Source organism: Petaurus breviceps, unplaced genomic scaffold (assembly GCF_028583685.1).
Source record: "Petaurus breviceps papuanus isolate PSGF00001 unplaced genomic scaffold, PetGlider_PUasm1.0 551, whole genome shotgun sequence".
NCBI lineage: Eukaryota > Metazoa > Chordata > Mammalia > Diprotodontia > Petauridae > Petaurus > Petaurus breviceps.
Window position 1 is genome coordinate 19,182,995 of NW_027186372.1, and position 20,835 is coordinate 19,203,829.

Consider the following 20,835-nt stretch of genomic DNA (forward strand, 5'->3'; position numbering starts at 1 on the left):
TATTTATTAGATAAGAAATATAGATAGAGTGAACTTGGTATAGAACTGAATTAGAAAAAAACAAGCTAGATCACATTTGGGAAACTGTACAGCAAAATTCAATAATCAATAAACCAATCTACAGAAAGCTGGGCTTGAGACCCAACTAAGCATCATTATTCCAAGAGCATTCAAAGCTGGCAGGGGGACAAAAAGTAGATGTAAAAGGAAACACATTTGTCAGCATTTCTCTAACAATCTATTTTCATCATCAGTGACAGAAGAAACACTACATTTGGACTCCAACAAATTGGACCCTGATGTGCTATATGAGGAAGCTGAAATGGCACTTAAGAAGATTAAGTATGGAAGATGAGATGAACCCAAAGAAGCCTATACTAAGGAAACCTATGCTGGAGGTGACACAATATTGAAAGCATTGGAAGAGTATTTTAAAGATATTATAAAGAAGGAAAGACTTTAGAAGAATGGAGAAAAATAGGGATAATTTTATTATCCACTAGAAGGAATGGAGAAGATATTAAAGGTTATAGCCAGGCCAATGGAAGTAGTAGATTTGGCTTTGGAGTTATAGAACCAAGCTCATATTGTGGCTTTACCACTTTCTACATGTATTATGATGGGCAAATCACTTAATCTCTATGGGTTTCAGTTTACACAAGTGTAAAATTAGGTTGCATTACATGATATCTAAGATAACTTCCAATTTTAAATCTATGATTCTATAATCACTATTAATATATATGTGTTCTTCACATTTGTAACATCTTTACAAGAATCATTTATGTGTGTATTAAAGAGTGATTGATTAAAAAAGAGTATAGCTATTTGCAAGCAATTGTCAAGTGCAGAACATAATTTAATGAAAGATGCAGAAAATACGAGATCAATTTCCTTAATGAATATCAATGCAAAAATTTTAAAATTAAATACTAGCAAGATAATTACAGAAATATATTACAAAGATCATGCATTATGACTAGCTAGGATATATACCAGAAATGCAGGGTTAGTTAAATATTAAGAAAACTGTCAGCATGATTGACCATATCAATAACAAAAACAATAAAAATCATATGATTGCATCAATAGATACAGAAAAAGCCTTTGACAAAATACAGCACCCATTTCTATTAAAAAACACTAGAAAGCATAAGAATCAGTGGGACTTTTCTTAAAATAAGTAGTATCTATTTAAAACCAAGAACAAGCATTATCTCTAACAGAAATATATCAAAGTCTTCCCAATAAAGTTAGGAGTGAAGCAAGGATGTTCATTATCACCACTGTTATTCAATATTGGATTAGAAATGCAAGAAAAAGAAATTGAAGGAATAAAAAGGGCAACTATCACTCTTTGCAGATGATATGATCATATTCTTAGAGAACCCTAGATAATCAACTAAAAATACTAGCTGAAACAATTAACTTCAGTAAAATTTCAGAATATAAAGTAAATCCATGCAAATTGTGAACATTTCTATATGCTACCAGCAAAACCGAGCAGAAAGAGATAGAGAAATCCCATTTAAAATAACCTTATACAATATAAAATGCTTGGGAATCTACCTTCAAAGATAAACCCATGGACACAATTACAAAACATTTTTCACATCAATAAAGACAGGTCTAAACAATTGGAGAAATATTAATTGCTCATGCATAAACAGAGCCAATATAATAAAATGAGAATTCCTCCTAAGTTAATTTATTTATTTGGTGATATGCCAAACTACCAAAAATTATTTTATAGAAATAGAAAAAAATAGTAGCAAAATTCATTTGGAAGAACAGAAGGTCAAGAATCTGAAATCTGTCTTCTCACCATTTCTTATGGAACAAGAGTATTTCATTGCACTGATATATCACAACTCGTTCAGCCATTCCCCAAGTGATGAGCATCCCCTCGATTTCCAGTTCTTGGCCACCACAAAAAGAGCTGCTACAAATATTGTTTTTATAAATTAATTTCTTTTTAGTTTTCAACATTCACTTCCATAAGTTTTAAATTTTCTCCACCTCCCTCCCCTCTTCTCAAGATGGTGTGCAATCTGATATAGGCTTTACATATACATTCTTATTGAACATATTTTCACATTAGTCATGTTGTATAGAAGAATTAGAATGAATGGGAGGAACTATGAGAAAGAAAAAACAAAACGAAACTAAATGCATACACGCACATGAGAGAGAGAGATCTGTATTCAGACTCTATATTTCTTTCTCTGACTGTGATGGCATTTTCCATCATGAGTTTTTTGGAGTTGTTTTAAGTTCTTGTACTGCTAAGAAGAACTCAATCTATCAAAATCAGTCATGGCACAATGTGATTATTATTATGTACAGTGATCTCCTGGTTCTGTTCATTTCACTCAGCATCAGTTCATATAAGTCTTTCCCTGTTTTTCTGAAGTCTGCCTGCTCATCATTTCTTATAGCACAATAGTATTCCATTACATTCATATACCACAACTTGGTCAACCATTCCCCAATTGATGGGCATACCCTCAATTTCCAATTCTTGACCATCACAAAAAGAGCTGCTCTAAATATTTTTGATGATACCTATTTTCCACCATACTGATGTGCAGTTTTCCCAAAAGTTTTTGTCAAACAATGAGTTTTTATCCTAATAGCTGGGATATTTGGGTTGAATAAGTACTAGGCTATTGTGCTCATTTGCTTTTATATCTTGTGTATTTAGGATATTTAGCTGTTGAATTTCTGCGTTACTCAACCAGTGCCAAATTGTTTTGGTGATTACTATTGTATAGTATAGTTTGGGATATCATATTTCCAGGCCCTCTTACTTTCCCCTTTTTCATTATATTCCTTGATAGTCTTAACCTTTACTTCCTCCAGATGAATACTGTCATTATTATTCTAGTTTTATTAAAGTAATCTTTTTATAGTTTGGTTGACATGACACTGGATAAACAAATTCATTTGGGTAGTCTGCTCATTTTTATTATGTTGGCTTGCCTGTCCCTGAGCAATTAATATTTCCCTAATTGTTGAGATTACTATGTCTGTAAAGAGTTTTTGTAATGGTATTCATATAATTCTTGTCTATCTTGGCAGATATATTCCCATTGGTTTTATACTTTTTAGAAATTTTGAATGGAATTTCTCTTTGCATCTCTTCCTGCAGGGTTTTGTTGAAAATATACCAAAATGATTTGTGTATATTTATTTTATATCTTGCAATGATTTATAAATTGCTAATTATTATAATTAGTTTTTTTATTGATTGTCTAAGGTTCTCTAAATAAACCATCTTGTCATTTCCAAGAAAGATAATTTTGTTTACTGTTTGTCCATATTTGTTCCTTGAATTCTTTTTTCTTGTTTTGTTATTATAACTCACTTTATAGCATCATATTGAATAGTACAGTAAAAATGGACATCCTTGCTTTATACCTGATCATATTGGAAAGACCTGAACCTTATCTCCATTACAGATTATGTTAGATCTGGGCTCTAGATGGGTGCTACTCATATGAAGTAGTAGATCTATTTATTCCTATGATTTCTAGTGTTGTTGAATGTTGTATCTCATTAAGTTATTTTATTATTTTTTGCTTTTTGGAGGGTAGTTGGGGTTAAGTGACTTGCCCAAGGTCACATGGCTAGATTGTGTGTGTGTGTGTGTGTGTGTGTGTGTTAAGTGTGTCTGAGGCTGGATCTGAACCCAGGTCCTTCTGACTCCAGGGCTGGCACTCTATTCACTGTGCCACCTAGCCACCACTTATTAAGTTTTTTTTTAAACACATTTTTGATATGTTTTTGTTTTATTGTCATTAATATGGTCAGTTATATTCATAGTTTTCTTAAAAATGAAGCAACCCCTAGTTCCTGGCATAAATTCAGTCAATTTAATATTCTTAGTCATCAACACTCAATATGCTATTCAATAGGAATTAATGTTCTTTAGGGATATTGGTTTCCAGGTTTTTTTTTTCCCTCAGTTGACTTTTCCTCATTTAGGTACCAATTTTTGTTATTAAATCAAATTCTTATCAAATACAATCATATTTCTACCATAGATAAAATTCGGTAGCATTCCTTCTTTTCCAATTTTTTTCAAGTAGTTTACGTTATATTAGAATTGTTTTTTCTTGAAGTGTTTGATATAATTCATTTGTAAATTCATCCAGGTTTTTTCTTTGAGAGCTAATTTTTGACTGATTTAATTTCTTTTTTATAACTGATTAATCCCCCCATTTATTGTTCTGTTAATCTATTTTTATAGATATTCATCTTTTTAATTTGGATCATAAGTTTTATTGGTGTATTGGTATATTCCTGAGCATATTCTTAATCTGTTACAAATTTCTTTAATTTTTTATTTTGGTAATTTGATTTTTCTTTTTAAAAATCAAAATAATGAATAGTTTTTTCATTATTTTTTTTTGGCTTTTTGGAGGAGGGAAAGCAGGGCAATTGGGATTAAGGGACTCACCCAAGGTCACACAGCTAGTAAGTGTTAAGTGGTGGATTAAATCTGAGGCTGGATTTTAACTCAGGTCCTCCTGACTCCAGGGCCAGTGTTCTATTTATTGTGCCACCTAGTTTCCCCTTTCATTAATTTCTTAAAGCTCCAACTTTCATTTATTAATTCACTTTGAGATTTTATTGCTTTTAATTTTATTAATCTCTTTGGTTTTTAGGATTTCTATTTTGCTATCTAATCAGAGTTTTAAAATTTGTTGGTTTTCTAATTTTAGTTGCATATTCAATTATTGTTCCATTCTTTATCTTTTTTCATTGATGGAAGTATTTAGAGATTTAAATTTTCCTTTGTTTGGCTGAATTCCAAAAATTTTGGCATCTTTTCTAATTGTTGTCATTAATGTTAATGAAATTACCTGTTATTTCTATGATTCATTCTTTTATCCACTCATTTTATACAATTAAGTTACTTAGTTCCTAATTAATTTAAATAGTTTCTTTAGTAGGCTTTATAAATATAGTTTGCATTACATTGTGGTCCTCAAAAGATGTGTTTTATATTTCTTCATTTGACTATTCTTTTGTAATATTTTAATGCTTTAATACATATTTTTATTTTTGTAAATGTGGCATACAAAGTTAAGAAATGTTTATGCTTATTTTTATTCCCATTCAGTAATCTCCAGAAGTCTGTACTAACTTCTCTAAAATCCTGTTCATGTCTTCAATGTCTTTCTTGTTTATATTTGGTTATATTTATCTAGGTCTAAAAAGGAATACATTGGGGTTTTACATTATTATAGTCTTACTGTTTCTTCCTATAGCTCATTTAACTTTTTCTTTAAGTATTTAGATGCTATAGCATTTGATAAATATTTATATAATTTGATATTCATTCCATGTCTATCATACTTTCCCACAAAATATAGTTTCCTTGTTTATCTCTTTTGTCTATTTTTACTCTTGCCTTTTCTGAGATCATGTTTTTTCAGTCCTGTCTTCCTTTAAAAATTTTCTGAATCATAACTGATTTTGCTCCAGTAACTTATTATAACTCTATGTTCATCTTTCTCTGTTTCAAGTGTGTTTCTTGTAAACCATATATTTTCTTTTTCTCCTTTCTAATCCATTTTGCTATCTCTTGTTTTGAGTGAATGCATCCCATTCACACTCATAGATATGTTTATTAATTTTTTATTTTTATCCATCCTATTCTTTGATACTCCTCTCTTTCTCAACCTCCCCTCCCCCCGCCATGCTCATATAAACGAGAAGAGCATGGTAAGAGAGAAGGAAGGGGCTGAGTACCAACCCTCTAGCTTTAGTATAATCTCCTTCTGCTCCCCTATCCCTCTTCTTTTTACTTTACTCAATATATAATCACAGGTTTTTATTTTCTTTTCTTTAAAATTTCTCTTTAAGACCTACCTTCTTAGATTTTTCTTCTTGTTTTTTAAGGACTAATCTATCCCTTAATCTACCATCCCTTTCATCCCCTTATTCTCTTCTCCCTTTTTTGTTGTTGAGTGAAATGTATTTCTGCACCCAATTTTGTGTCTCTGTGTGTACTCTTATTTCTTCTGACCAATGATGAGGAGAGCGAGATTTAATCGTCACCCACTTCACCTTCTTCCTACTTATTTATATAGATGTCTACTTGTGACACTGAAGTCAGTTCCCCCCCTTTCCTCTCCTTTTACCCTTCTAATATATTCCTTTTCCTTTATATTCTTCTTCTAAAATTATCAAAACATAATAATGCCATTCCCAGGCCTTTTCTCTAATTAGACTCCTGATAATAAGACTTTAAGGGAATACATGCCCCATTTCTCCATACTATCCATATCCAGTATGGAGTATCCATACACCATACACAGTTTATCCTTTTTTATTCTCCTGTGATTGTTTTTATGTGTACCTTTTATATTTCTTTTGATTTCTGTGCTTGTATTTTAAAATGTCTGTGTAACTCTGTTTAAAATCAGTAATGCTTCAAAGTTCTCTATTTTCTCTATATCTATCTCTAAGATAAAATTTTTCACCTGTAGGATTACACTCAGTCTTGTTGGGTTATTTGTTCTTAGTTTTAGACCTATATCTTTTGTCTTTTTGAATTTTGTATTCCAAGATCTCTGCTTGTTTATAGTTGTGGCTTTTAAATCCTGTGTGATTCTGACTATTTCTCCTTGGTATTTTCTGGTTACTTGCAGCATCTTTTCTTGATGTGGAAGCTTTAGATTTTGGCTATAATATTCGTGGGAGTATTTATTTTGGGTTTTCTTTCAGGAGGTGATCAATGTAATATTTTTATTTCCTCTTTACTATCAAGTTCTAAGAGATCTGACAAATTTCCTTTATTATTTCTTGAAATATGATTTCTAGACTCCTTTATATTCATGGATTCCAAATAGTCCAATAATTTTCAAAACATCTTACTCTTTTTCAGGTACATTTTTTTTTGCTAAGAGAAATCATGTTTTTTTATTTTTTTCTAGTTTTTCAGTTTTTTTTAACTTTTTTTTTAGTATTCCTTTCTATTTCATGACATCATTATTTTCATTTTGGTCCATTCTAATTTTCAGAAAGTTTATTCCTTATAAGACTTTTTTGTGCCCTTTGTGTAAAAATTTGAATTCTTTTCCCAAATCTTTCTTCAATATCTCTCATTTCTTTTCCACTTTCCCCTCTAGCACTCTCACTTCATTTGTAAACATTTTAAAAATTCTTTTAAAAACCCTATTTCATCTCTTTCAGGAATTCTAGTTGAACTTTTGCCCATGCTGTATTTTTCCTTGGGTTTTGCTTGTAGATATTTTGGAATCATTTAATTCTTCTGTTGTTTTTTGTTGTTGTTTTTTCAAGGGTCCTTGCCACTGCAATAGCTTTTAGTAGAGGGATTTTTTTTCTCATTCTAGTCTCTTTCTTGACTTAGACTTCAATATTCTATGGCCCTCTGATTTTTGAGGAATATTTAGTTTTAAATTATTCTGTCATTTAAAGGACAGCTCAGGCTGGAGACTTATAAACTTTCTGTGTTTTCAAAATAGTCTGATCCTGGGCAAAGTATGATCACTGACCTTGTGGTTTGAGCTTTCGGCATTCCTGACTCGAGTTTGGGTTTGAGCAAAATACCTGTAGACTTGCCCCTGGTTGGAGTTCTGTTAAACTGCTACTATACTCAGCCACTAAAAGCTAGTTGGAAAGCTCTGACAGCTCACAGTAACTGATCCCTTTAGTCTGGGATTCCTACAGTTGTTATTTCTTTGAAAAACTTCAGATTATGTTAGAAGCTGTAACTAAGATTCCATTCTACTCTTAGAATCAGAGCCATATAGCTACTGTTTTCTGCTAAACTTGGTCTCTGTGCAGTGCATAGCCTAGGGCTCATCACTACTCCTCACCTGGAACACTACCTCTAAGCACATGTCTTTTCCTTAGTCTACCTTAGATCTATGACTTGGAATCAAGTAGTGTGTGACAGAGCTTCCAGCTGGCACCACTTCCTGAAACCTGAACAAAGTCAAGGGTGTGTCTGTATGTGTGTGTGTGTGTGTGTGTGTATGTTGGGGATCCCTCCTTGCTTCAGTGCATGGTCTTGGCCCTCTTTCAATTCCTTTTTGGAATGCTTGGTATAGCCATTTCTGGTTACCTTTGTCCCTAGTGGTAGAAAAATAAGTCAGTGTTTTTTTCCCCTTAGATTTCCTAGTCAAGAATGTGTGTTTTCTAGATATATGAGGAGGGTTGTGGAGAAGAACTTGGCTGTACTTTTTGTTACTCTGCCATTTTGGCTCTGTCTTATCTTTGTTAATTTTATACAACTCCTTGATAAACGTAACTACCAAGATAAATGTTCAATGACATTCTAATTATTAATGAGTAAAAAAAAAACAGGGACAGGTTATGTGTCTTCCTCAAAGATATATATCACTATCATTGGGGATACTTGTTCTGGGTTCAAGTGGAAGACTGATTCCTTGTATATGGTGAAGAAATATAGGTGCTGCCATTTTCAGATGATATATCACTGACTACACCAAATCCTCTACATTATGGACCGTTTCCAGTGAAATTCATGATTACTAATCAAAAGAAATTAGTCTACTGAAAAGCGCAAATTGATGAAAATGCCTATTTTTTGACGGTGAATACTTTGATCTTTAAATTCATTTTTCAACATATTTTTTTTGTTCATCTAATATATTCAAAGTTCTGGACTTTATAAGGACACCCTATTTAGCTCGTAAACAATGAGAAAATTTAAAGAAACATACACAAGATGAACTGCTTTGGTGGATGTTTGTCTTTGAAATCTAATTCAAATGATTTAATGAAGACCCATTATAAAAGAATAAGAGACAATTATTTGAATAGAATAAAAGAAACAATTGTAAAAGAATACAAAATGAACTTGGGTTTGGAAATGTCTTTGGATTCCAGCTATTAGTTAATTAACACTGAACTATCTTCAAAAGCCTTTCCCATCAACAAAATTGGGGAAAGTAATTTATCATAGTGACTCATCATCTGGCAAACATTTAGATCTTTGAACAATTCAAGAGAAAATCCAGCTAAGAACACAAATAACTTTTTTCTCCTAAAGTAAAAGTCTTCTGTTTTAATTATTCTAGGAGAATGTTTTCATGTTGTGGACCTGGAAAATATCCTGTTTTTCTTGGTAAGTTTCAAAGAATATTCACTCCTAGATAAACTATTTACAGATACATCTGAGATAATTTAAAAACAGTGAGAAATGATGGGAGGAAATAGGAATTTTATTTTCGGGCTGTTGCTACTGTCAGTTAGCCCCATAGATACAAGCAGAAAAGAAAAGAAATAATGCAAGGAGAAAAAGTCATTTACAATTTAAGAGCATGAAAGGTACAGATGCCAATTTGGCTTTATAAGTCACAGTGTTTTTCTTCTTCCTACTAATTTATTTATTTAAAACTTCCTTATAAAGGAAAATACATACAACTTAGGCAGAAAATAAAGCTAAGGAAAAATAACAAGGGAGAACTAGTAAACAATTCTTAGGGCATTTTATTTAGCACTAGATAGGCCCTGAGTATTTTGGCATTTTTGATTCTCCTTTGATGTGTCTTAGATTTTTTTGAAGGCAGGCACCCCTATTAGTCTTTACTGTAGGTCTCTTATAGCATGTTATATCTTCTGTACAGTCCATATACAACAATAAACAAGAAAGTGAACAGAAAAATGAAGTTATTTAGATTTCTCTATTTCTGTGGGTGGAGGGTAATGGTGGTGTGACAGTAACTATGAGAACATCTGAGGCTCTGAATGCAAAATAAAGGTAGGGGATTTTATTTAAAAATTAATCATTTGGTCAGCCAACAAGTATTTATTAAATGCTTAGTATATGCCAGTAGTGGAGATAGAAAGTACTAAATCCTGGAGATATAAAGGATGGTGCAGTCCCTAGTCTCAAAGAGCTCACATTCTAATAGGAGAATCAACAATGCACAAAAATGCAGAGGCAAAATGCATGCAGTACAAGTGGAAGACACTAGTGGAAATGTGGGTAGGGAATTAGAAAAGGCTGTCTGCCAAGACAGATAATTAAGTTTGGCCTTGTGTGGACAGGAAGCTACTGACTGATGGACTTCAGTTTTTTTTTCATTAAACAGTATTTCTTAATGGTCTGTAAGAACTTAATTTTTATGCTTAAATTAAGGAGATTTCAGAGAATTATGGCAGGAGAAGAGTAAGAATGCTTGGCTATTATGCTAGTGATGTCAGAAGAAACTGAGGAAAGACTAGTTCATTAGATGAATTATCTGTGGTGAGCTAGTGGAAGCACATAGACAAGCTGCACTGGAAGGACAGGAACAGAAGGATCACAATCTGTATCTTGAGAGGGAATGTCAAATTGATGCCCAAAGTCTCATAGATAGAAAATAGGGACTTGAGCCTCTGTCCAGTGACATAAAAATCTCGTGTTATGCCTCTAGAATGAACTAAAACTTTATGTGAGACAGGAGTGCTGGTTTTATTTAGGGGAGGTAGCAAGTTACAGTAAGCCATTCATTAGTCAGTAAGCATTTATTGAGTACATATTATGTGCCAGCCTTTGTGCTAAGTCCTGGGGATTCAGACATAAAGTCTATGTGGCTAGTGGCAACTCTGGGGTATGACAAACACCTCCTGCAGAAGGTGGGATTTCATGGGAGTCTTGAAGGAACTCAGGGAAGCTAGGAGTTGTGGAAGAAAAGTATTCCAGGAATGGGAAATAGCTTGTGAAAAGACTTGAAGATAAGAGATGAAATCATATATATGAGGAGCTGCAAAATAGGCTAGTGTAGTTGGACTGCAGAGTTCATGGAGGGGAGTTAAGTCTGAGAAGACTAGAAAGACAAGAAGGACACAGGTGACAAAGGGCTTTAAATGGTAAAAAGAGGATTTTCTATTAGATCCTGGAGGTAATATGGAGCTCCTGGGGTTTATTAAGAAGGGGATCACATGTCAGATCTACTCATGTAACCATGTTGATTGAATCCACTGCAAATTAATACATTGGGTCCTCACTTGTAAAGCTCTTGGTGTTATTTAGTTTCAGAATGAATTTGAGAATGAATAAAAAATGTGAGAGAATAGAATGGGTTCTGGAAATTAAATATTTTTAAAATGTTGGGAGTGGGTGCAGCTAGATGGCTCAATGGACAGAGCACTAGCTTTGGAGTAAGGAAAACCTCATTTCAAATCCAGCCTCAGACACTTACTAGCTGTGTGACGCTGGGCAAGTCACTTATCCCCAATTGCCTTAAAAAAGGTATTGAAGGGGTGGCTAGGTGAGGCAGTGAATAGAGCACCAACCCTGGAGTCAGGAGGACCTGAGTTCAAATTTGGCCTCAGACAATTAACACTCACTAGCCATGTGACCTTGGGCAAGTCACTTAACCCCAACTTCTCTGCCTTCTCCCCTCCAAAAAGCAAAAAAAAGGTATTGGGAACAATATAACTCTGTCTGTCTGTCTGTATGTGTGTCTGTGCTTCTCTATGTATACCTAAGTGTCACATAGATGCATCCATACAAGTTATTGAGCCAAACCAACTTTAGGAATTAGCCAACTCAAAAGAGCAGGAATATTTCGAACAGCAGCTACTCCAGCCAGATTTTATATGTTTGAATCTGATTATGTGCTGAGACAAACAAACACAGATGCTAATCTGAACTTAATCTCTGTAGGAGGGAGAGGAAGATCAGTAACCTGAGAAGGAAAAGGCAATGCTGCATAGCAGAAAGAGTTCTGGCCTAGCAATCAGGAGACCTGAGGTCTGGGGATGGCCTTACAAGGAAAAACTTGTGATCTGGGAAAAGCTATACAGTCCTTCATAATATGTAGAATGAAAGGTTGGACAGGATGATCTCCAACTTTTCTTCCAACTCTAAAAATACTTCAGTGGAATATTCCTATCTGCCCATCTGCTCTCTTAGATGAAAAACATAGAATAAAATAACCTTCTTAATGTAAAACCCACAAAAATGGACTACATCTTTGATCTGTTCTATAAACACCTTGGGAATCCATGTGGTTTGATTTAGGCAGTAATTGTGTTCCTGCATAGTTCTGTGTAAATCAAATTTTTGTAAATTGAATCCTATTTTAAACACAACAGATTTCTATTTAAAGGAACCCTGTAGTGAAGTCTTTTGTGAAGTGAATACTTCTTTAGTGATCTTAATAACACCCCTTAATTTAAGAAAGCTGTTTAGTAATTCTGAATTGTGGCACTATTTATTGAGTCTTCTTAAATCTGGGCCACAATAGTATAGATATTCAAACATATGTTTGAGGGTTTTACTTGAAGACATGATGGAACTTTGGAGTCCCTTTTGGAAGTTAAAATCTTGGAAATTTTTTTTAAAGATTTTTTTTTTTTGGAGGGCAATTGGGCTTAAGTAACTTGCCCAAGGTCACACGGCTAGTTGTGTGTAAGTGTCTGAGGCTGGATCCGAACTCAGGTCCTCCTGACTCCAGGGCTGGCTCTCTACTCACTGCACCACCTAGCGGCCCCCCCAAATCTTGGAATTTTAATAAGAATATAGTTTAATATTTAAAAGCAAACACATCAAAGTTTCAATAGCAGAATGGGCAAAGTTCTCATAGCCTCTCTGGCTGTTGTTTCCAGACAGTATTATATGACACTGGGATAAGTTTCCAGGTCCGAGCACAGTGGCTGAGGAGGAACAGTATGTTAGAATGGAAAGAGAACACTGACTCTAGGGTGAGGAGACCTGGTTCCTCGGATCAGAGGATGTTATCTAGAGCTGGAAGAGAGCAAATCCCATCTCAGCATTATGGATGAATGAATGAAAAACATTTATTAAGTGCTTAGTATGTGCCAAATTCTATTTTAAGTTCTGGGGATAAAAATAGACAAAGCAAGACAGCCCCTGCTCTCAAGGAGTTTACACTCTTAATTGGGAGAGACAACAAAAGAAAGTTCAGCTACAGGGCATACGAAGAGGCCCAGAAATCCTAAGGGTTCAGGAGTAAGGCAGATGAGAAGGCCTAAGGGACCTTAGATGAAAACATAAGGAAGTTAGATGACAGAGAGAAAGGATATCAGGGCAGAGAGGCAGGGCATATGACATGGCCTGGAGGACCTTAGGAGGCAGTGGCAAGGCAGATAGTGAAACCTGGTGGCCTTCTGTATTATGAGAAGGAATTATAAAGTTATTAATTCCCACCTCATCTAAACCATTCTATTGAGTAGTGGGAATAAAGGGGTTGCTAGGTGGTGCAGTGGATAGAGCACCAGATCTAGAGTCTGTTCAAATCTGGCCTCAGATACTAGTTGTGTGACACTAGGCCAAGTCACTTAACTTTCTTTGCTTCAGCTTTTTTTCTTCTGTAAAATGAGCTGGAGGAGAAAATGGCAAACCACTCCAATATCTTTACTAAGAAAACCCCAAGTGGGGATACAAAGAGTTGGACACTACTGAATAACAGCAGTGGGAGTAAAGGGGAGAACAAAGTGTGAAGGTCACCCAGGTTATCCCAAGTGGGTTTTAATACAATCTAGAACTTGGGAGGAGATAAAGGGGGAAGGCCAGAGATTTGGGGTAACACCTATAAGGCATGCTGGAGAGAAAAAAAATGGGAACTCTACTGAGTAGTCTGAACTACAGTCAAGTGGGAATTCGATCAAATCATCCTGGAAATAGTTTGGACTACTATATGGTAGGAGAACTTAAAGAGTCCCAAATTAGAAAAAGAATACATAGATATACAGTCTGGAATCTATATATTTTTATATATTTGGTGACATTGAGTGACATCCTGAATTAAAAAAATATTGATTGAGATGGACTTTTATTTTCCTCTTTGTATCTCCAGTGCTTAACACAGTGGTAGGTACTTAATAAATGCTTATTGAATTGAATCAAATTAGTTTCTCTCTAAAGGAGTGACATAGACCATAGGCAAATGCAACAAGCCACACCATGAGCAGTGCCAATTCATGCATTTTTATGCTGTAGTTATAATACAAAAGAGAGCTTTAATGTACGCCAGTGCTATGTTGAAAGGTTTTTGCCTCTTTGGCAATACTTGTTAACCTGGACAGAAATATTAATGGAAATATTCTTGAAAATGAAAGTCAAAGATATATTTAGGAGTTGGTTGTAAAATTTTTGTTTATTTAATATTTCACAGAATTTCCTCAATCTATTCATTTGCTGCCATAAGGCTTCCGGAGAGAAGTAGAAGTTATTTATCATATTTCATCTTTGGGTTTTATTTTCAAGTACTTAGGTCACTGGAGGAATTGCCTCTCCTTTATTCTTTATTGACCAATATGAAGGCACCAAATCAGTTAACACCAGCAAAGATTTCTTTTGAAAAATAAACTCCAGACACCTTCTCTTTACAACTATTCAATTTAACAAATGTTTATTAAATCTCTACATTCAAAGTAGTGTTCAAGGTATATCTAGTAAAAGCGTTAAGCCCAATGCAAAAGGTATGCTTGGTAACTCAGTGGGGCTGAGTTGCAAATCCAGTACTACCACAAACGTGTTTCATGCCACTGGACAAATCACAATCTCAATGACTCATTATCCTTACCCATAAAATGGAAATTCTAATGCTAATAGTCCTCATAAGTAGTTTCAAAGGTGAGTGAAATGTGTTAGTTAAGTATCATAAATTCATCAAATGATGTACCAACCCCTCCTCCCCAAAAATCACAGATTAGGAGGTAGAAAAAATAAATCTAAATTTTTTAGTCTAATCTCCTCCTTTTTAAAAATAGATGATGAGACTAAGGCCTAGAGAAGGGAAGTGACTTGCCTAAGACCACACGGTCAGCAAATGACAGAACACATGACTCCAAATCCAGCTCTCTGCACACTGTGCTTTTTCTGTTTCCAAAATAAAGCGTATTTATAAGGCAGTAACTCTAAGAAACACAACATTTTCCCAACACTGAGATGTCATTCACCACCTTCAGCTCTAATCAATGCAAAAAAATGTGTTACTAGTTTGCTGTTTCAAGGAGTACTTATGTAATTCTTCTTCCTGCACTGCAACACATTGCCTTTACTTCAGCATCAAAATTGGTCTATTTTGTGCTGCAGAAGAACATGAAAACAGGAGGCTCTATTAGTTCATTAACAATTCAATTTGAAAGACATCATTTAAACACCTTATGCTGCTGTCTGGGAATTAACGAATAAAAAATGACACTCTCTCTGCCCTTAAGGAACTTAGTGTGGTAATTTAAAGTCTTGGGAGAAATCCCTGGTCAGAGTCAGAATTCAGAGCAATTGAGACTCTTTCTAGGTCTGAAAAAAGGATTCTTTCCATCTGCCTACTTTCTTATCTGACTCAAGCTACTGAATAGGCCATTCCTTCCCTTGGTCTCACTCGATTTTCTTCATTCCCAGGGTTCTGTGTCACACTCTCCCCCAGTGTCCAATGAGGTAGACTATTACCTTGCCTAGGGACCCACATGACAGAGAATGACTAGGATCAGTGTGGAGACTTACAGGAAAGAGGGCATCTGGGATGGAGATTACTCTTCCCTTAGTTTCCAGAGTGGTCATGAATCTGTGAAGAGTCAAATATAATGGCTTTTATTTATTTATACAGAACCAAACGATATTTCCTGAGTTTCTACTTTGGGAAGGCTACATGAAGTGGTGGATTTTGCATCAGAGGACCTGGGTTTGAATTCCCATTATTCTTGGACTTGGACTCAGGAAGATCCAAATTCAAATCCTGACTTAAAAACCTACTAGGTATGTGATCCCAGTCTTTTAATTTCTCTCAGCCCCAGTTTCCTCATCTTTCAAATGATGAGGTTGGACTCAGTAGCCTCTACAATCTAGCTCTAAGCCTAGCATCCTGTAACTTAACTATCTGTACAATCCTGGACAAGCCACTCAACTTCTCTAGTCTTTAGTTTCTGCTGAAGGGTTGGACTAGATGATCTGCAAGATCCTTTATAATCTTACACCCTATTAACCCATAGTTGAGCCTCTTTGGAATGCTCAGTGAGTATTGTAGGTTGCGTGCAGGAACCCAGTACCTCCCCAATCTAATAGAATTTTATTTTTTCCAATTATATATAAAGATAATTTTTAACATTCATTTTTTTTAATTTTTGGATGGCAACTGGGGTTGTGACTTGCCCAAGGTCACACGGCTAGTTTTTGTGTTAAGTGTCTGAGGCCGGATTTGAACTCAGGTCCTCCCGACTCCAGGGTCGGTGCTCTATTCACTGGTAGGTGCCACCTAGCCACCCCTTAACATTATTTTTTAATAAGATTTTGAGTTCCAAATTTTTCTCCCTCCCTTTCTCTCCTCCCCCATCCTCAAGACAACAAGCAATCTGATGGAGGTTATACATGTACAATCATATAAAAATATTTCACATTAGTTTTGTTGTGAAAAAAGATTAAGCAAAAAAAGGGAAAAACCACAAGAAAGAAAAAAGTGAAAATATTATGCTTTGATCTGTAGTCATACTCCATAATTCTTTCACTGGACATGCATAGCATTTGGAATGTCAGTCATTTCCCATGGCTCATGGGGAAAGCAGTAGGTAATAGGAACTCCTGGTAGAAACTTATTTATTTGAATGATTCATCTTTTTTGGAAGACATTAGAAGACTATGAGGAAAAGTTATTGAAAGTGTTAGAATGTGAATGCTAACCTCATATTGTTGATTAGATCATAGATATAGACTGGTAGAGATCTTAAGAGATCATTGGATTCAACCCTTTACTTAAAAATGAAGAAACTGATCACCAAAGAAGATTGAAAGACTTGCTCAGGGTCATCCAGCTAGTAATTAAAGTGTCTAAAGCAGGAGTTGAACCCACATCTTCTTCCCTCCTACACTAATGCTTTAATACTATACTAAACTGTCTCTCATTATGATGTGTTGATTTTGTGCAATTTCTACCATATATGTGTATAACAACAGAATTTTGATAGGGAATGAGTATTGACTCTGAGAATATGGAAGTGCTTTTTACTTGGCCACATCCAAAGAATTATCATAACATTACCATTTGGTTGGTGCTATCAGAATTGTGAAAAATTATACCATCATTGCAAAACTTTAGTGATCTGAGTCATTTGGCATGTCATTGTGAGAAATTTCAAATAGAAGGGCAGATGAGAGATTTGAAAATAGTATCCCAGGCAGAGAGAAGAGCATGGACTTTATCACTAGGTACCCTTTGGAGACATCTAGGGTAAGAAATATGACAAGGACATCAAAGATTTAATTAATTGATTCATGAATGTACTTTTATTGGATTTCGCTGATCTAAGTGAACCTTATGTGTTATACACTGATGACAGCCTGGATGGCCTAAAGGCTCTTTTGTACCAGGAAAGCCACTGCTACAGTAAGTCTGCAGATGGGGAATTAGTCACTTTGAATCCTATTATTCCATCCAGATATTAGAGTTTTGGCATCGAATTGGGTCATGACTGAAAATTGATTCTGGGACAGTTTCTGTAATGGTTGGACAATAGCCCTTTATTTCACACAGTATGCCTACATTCTAAAAATTAAGTTACATTTGAATTCAGCAACAATATAATTATTAGGTGCTTTCTATATGCAAGGAACTATTTCAGGGATAAAAAAATGAAAAGTAAAACTTCTCTCCCTTAAAGACTATATTCAACAATACCAAGGTAATTGCTACTAGTTGGGTACTAAGATGCATAACTGCTCTGGTCAGTTGAGTTCAGCATATATTATAATTCAGAAGTCATTACGTGGGTATAGATGTGATGTCCTATAGGTCGCATTTCAATAAATCCCATGTTCATCATGATTGCTGAATCATAAGCATTTGTACAAATGGAGTGAAAGCAATCTGTGACTCAAAGGGATCAAGGCTCTAAGGAAGGAAAATCTAGTAGAGTCTGGGATTTCTGTGGGTAGTATATCATCTCTGAGAGTAAACCATATAGACATAAACTAATCTTTTGTAACCAGATTGAACAGAGATGACTGGCAGTGGGTTTTATTAGCAGGATCAACTCATATAAGCTGTGATGTTTTCTAGGGAGGGGAGATGTGATCACTAAAGAACTGAACCTGACTTACCTGGTCAAATATCTGAGTTGTAAAAACTGAAACTTAGCAATTGATTATTATCATAGAGTAAGAAATCTCATTCTAGGGATCAGATTCTAAGTAATCAGCGCTACCTAAAGCTTACCGATTTATAAATATGGGAGTCCTCTAGACAATTTTGATGGTCAAGAGAAAGATCCAATATGAAATAGATTCTACTTGGAAAATATAAGTAGAAACAAACCTTTGATAATTTGTGAACACAGACTCCCTGGATGTGAAAAGTGAGTCAGGATATTATGAACAGCATCCTAGTAGAAGACAGGCACTCCAAAAGAATGGAATATCCTTGAAGTCAAGGACCGCTGCATTTTTCTTTTTGTAAATTTACTTAGTTCAGTGCATGACACACAATAAACATTTAACAAATACTGATGGTTAGTGAATGATTATCCAGGCTGGAATCAGAGGACTCTTTCATCATAGCCAATGCATTATGGAAGAAGTGTTTCTTATAGGATGACTTCCCTGTCAATACCCACATTGATTAAGGTTGAGATTTTAGGATCATAGAATCTCATATTTATATCTAGAATGGATATTAAAGGTTTTCCAGTGCAAACCCCTCATTTTATAGATGAGGAAATCAAAGTTTCAAAGGATTAAATGATTTTGTTTCAGGGTGCCCTGGAAGTAAGTAGCAGAGTCAGGATTGGAACCTGGGTTCTCTGACTACAAATCTAATGATCTTTCCACTATACCATGCTTAGAGCAAATTACTCAGAGATACTTGACCTAGAAAGAACTAAAAAAATAGAATTGTGCCTTACTATGCTCAAGAAGATCCATAGTCAGAACATTTCAATTTTGTCCTCTTAAACACACTGTGGACATGAAAGCCCAAGGATCAATGGGGTTTCTAGCATATACTGATAATTCTAAGAATAATGTCACAGGATTTATCTCATGTCAGATTATATTTTGGTAAGAACCTTGTCTGCCCATTGACCTATGCTTTGGAGTATCAAGATGATAGAAATCTAGACCTAAGGCCACAATGGAGAGAATGATTGAGGGAGACCTAATGCTTAGCTATGGTCTCATCCCAGAAAAGTTCAGATAGGAAAAATCAGTGGTATACCTGAGTTCACTACTGAGAACTTCAGCCAGATCTTCCTGCCAAGAAATCTTGGTGTTCCAGGAAGACACAAGTTTGTGGACTGGTGTACCATGTGTCTCAAAAGTATCTTAAAAGTTTAATAGTTTAAAATCAGGCACTACAATGGAAACATAATGGAATTACTTTCTGCTTATTGTAAACTAGTATGACTACTAAGTGAAGAGGTGTACAGGTATACAAAATGAATTCAGGAGAGTGAAGGCATTTAGCCTACAGAAGGTCCAATCCATGAGATGCAGGTGAATAACTGACTCCTGAGGAACACAATATGGAGATGATCTAGATAAGGCTTTTATCCCAGGTGAAACCCAAGTGGGGATAGTGAATGTGGAAGACTATAAGTCCTGCCTCATGTAGGAAACTTCTTCCTGGGAAGAGGCTCAATTTAGAGGCAGTCACTATTCTGCCTGTTTTTTCCTGTTTGTCTCAGGCTACATAAGATGCTAATTCACTTAAGGTATCAAATAACACCAATGACCTTTAGTTATCCATAGGCCTAGAACCACTAGGCTGCCAATTAGGGTCACTGAAAATTATCTTTGTCTCTCTAGACTGGGTAGAAGTTCATACAAAATTCAGATGTTATATTAAATCATAACAGAAGTGCTAAGACTATTGGGCCAGCTATTAGCCCATTTTATGATGCCCAAGGAATGGGAAAGCATATCAGCTAGAGAATGTAGATGTTTATTGGCACAAAGCAGCATATTACATTCGGAGTAGTATAACACAAAAATAAGAGTACATGGAAATTCTATGTGTACTTTTAATTAATTTAGATTTGGGTTAACTTTTACTATAAATGAACATAATAAATTATGCATCACAAGCTATCTGTGAACCTGATATCTGGGTGGTGTAGTGGAAAGAGGACGTGGGCTGAAATCCTAGATTCACTACTTTTTACCTGGCTGACCTTGGGCGGTGTCCTTTAGCTCCCTGAGCCTCCATTTCCTCATTCTCAACGTGACAGAAGTTGGACAAGATGATCTCTTCAGGCTCCTTCTACCTCTGGATCCTATGTGTTGGGTATAATTTATAGAAACTGTACATTTTTAAGTAGGGGATGGTCTGGGAGAGAATGTAGTGGAAGACATTTCTTTTGTTCTCTTCATTCCATTTTCCTGTCTTGGTATGTGGAGGAGGAATCGTTGAGGGAAGTCTTAGAATTTCCTATCCCAGAAGTATTCGAGAAGTAGTCTAGCATAATTTGGATTGTTCTCATTCTATTCATTTTTACCACATGTCTCCCTAAGATTTCAAAATATTTGGAGAGAAATTAAGATGTTTTGTTAAGTTTCTAAAATAAAGAAAATACTGACATGGTCTAGAAATATACTGCCTAAGAACTTGGGGAAAAGAGGATAGCATATTATAGAGCTGCCATTGTTCTGATCTGGTATTGATAATGTAGTCCAGTATATAAATATGAGGAATGATATATGTTCCTGATTCCTGGGTAAACTTTTGAATGTTTCTTTTTCCCTTTCCTTTCCTTTCCTTTCCTTTCCTTTCCTTTCCTTTCCTTTCCTTTCCTTTCCTTTCCTTTCCTTTCCTTTCCTTTCCTTTCCTTTCCTTTCCTTCCCTTCCCTTCCCTTCCCTTCCCTTCCCTTCCCTTCCCTTCCCTTCCCTTCCC

The 20,835-nt window shown here is 35.2% G+C and overlaps 1 long non-coding RNA gene across 1 annotated transcript in view; it reads left to right on the plus strand.

The window, feature by feature from the left end:
• LOC138172693 (uncharacterized) overlaps nt 1-20,835 on the plus strand; it is a 384,760-nt gene that overhangs the window by 136,158 nt on the left and 227,767 nt on the right. The window contains exons 3-4 of the long non-coding RNA XR_011171223.1: nt 9,081-9,127; nt 15,567-15,715. This is a non-coding gene — a long non-coding RNA (uncharacterized lncRNA). The remainder of the gene's footprint in view (nt 1-9,080; nt 9,128-15,566; nt 15,716-20,835) is intronic.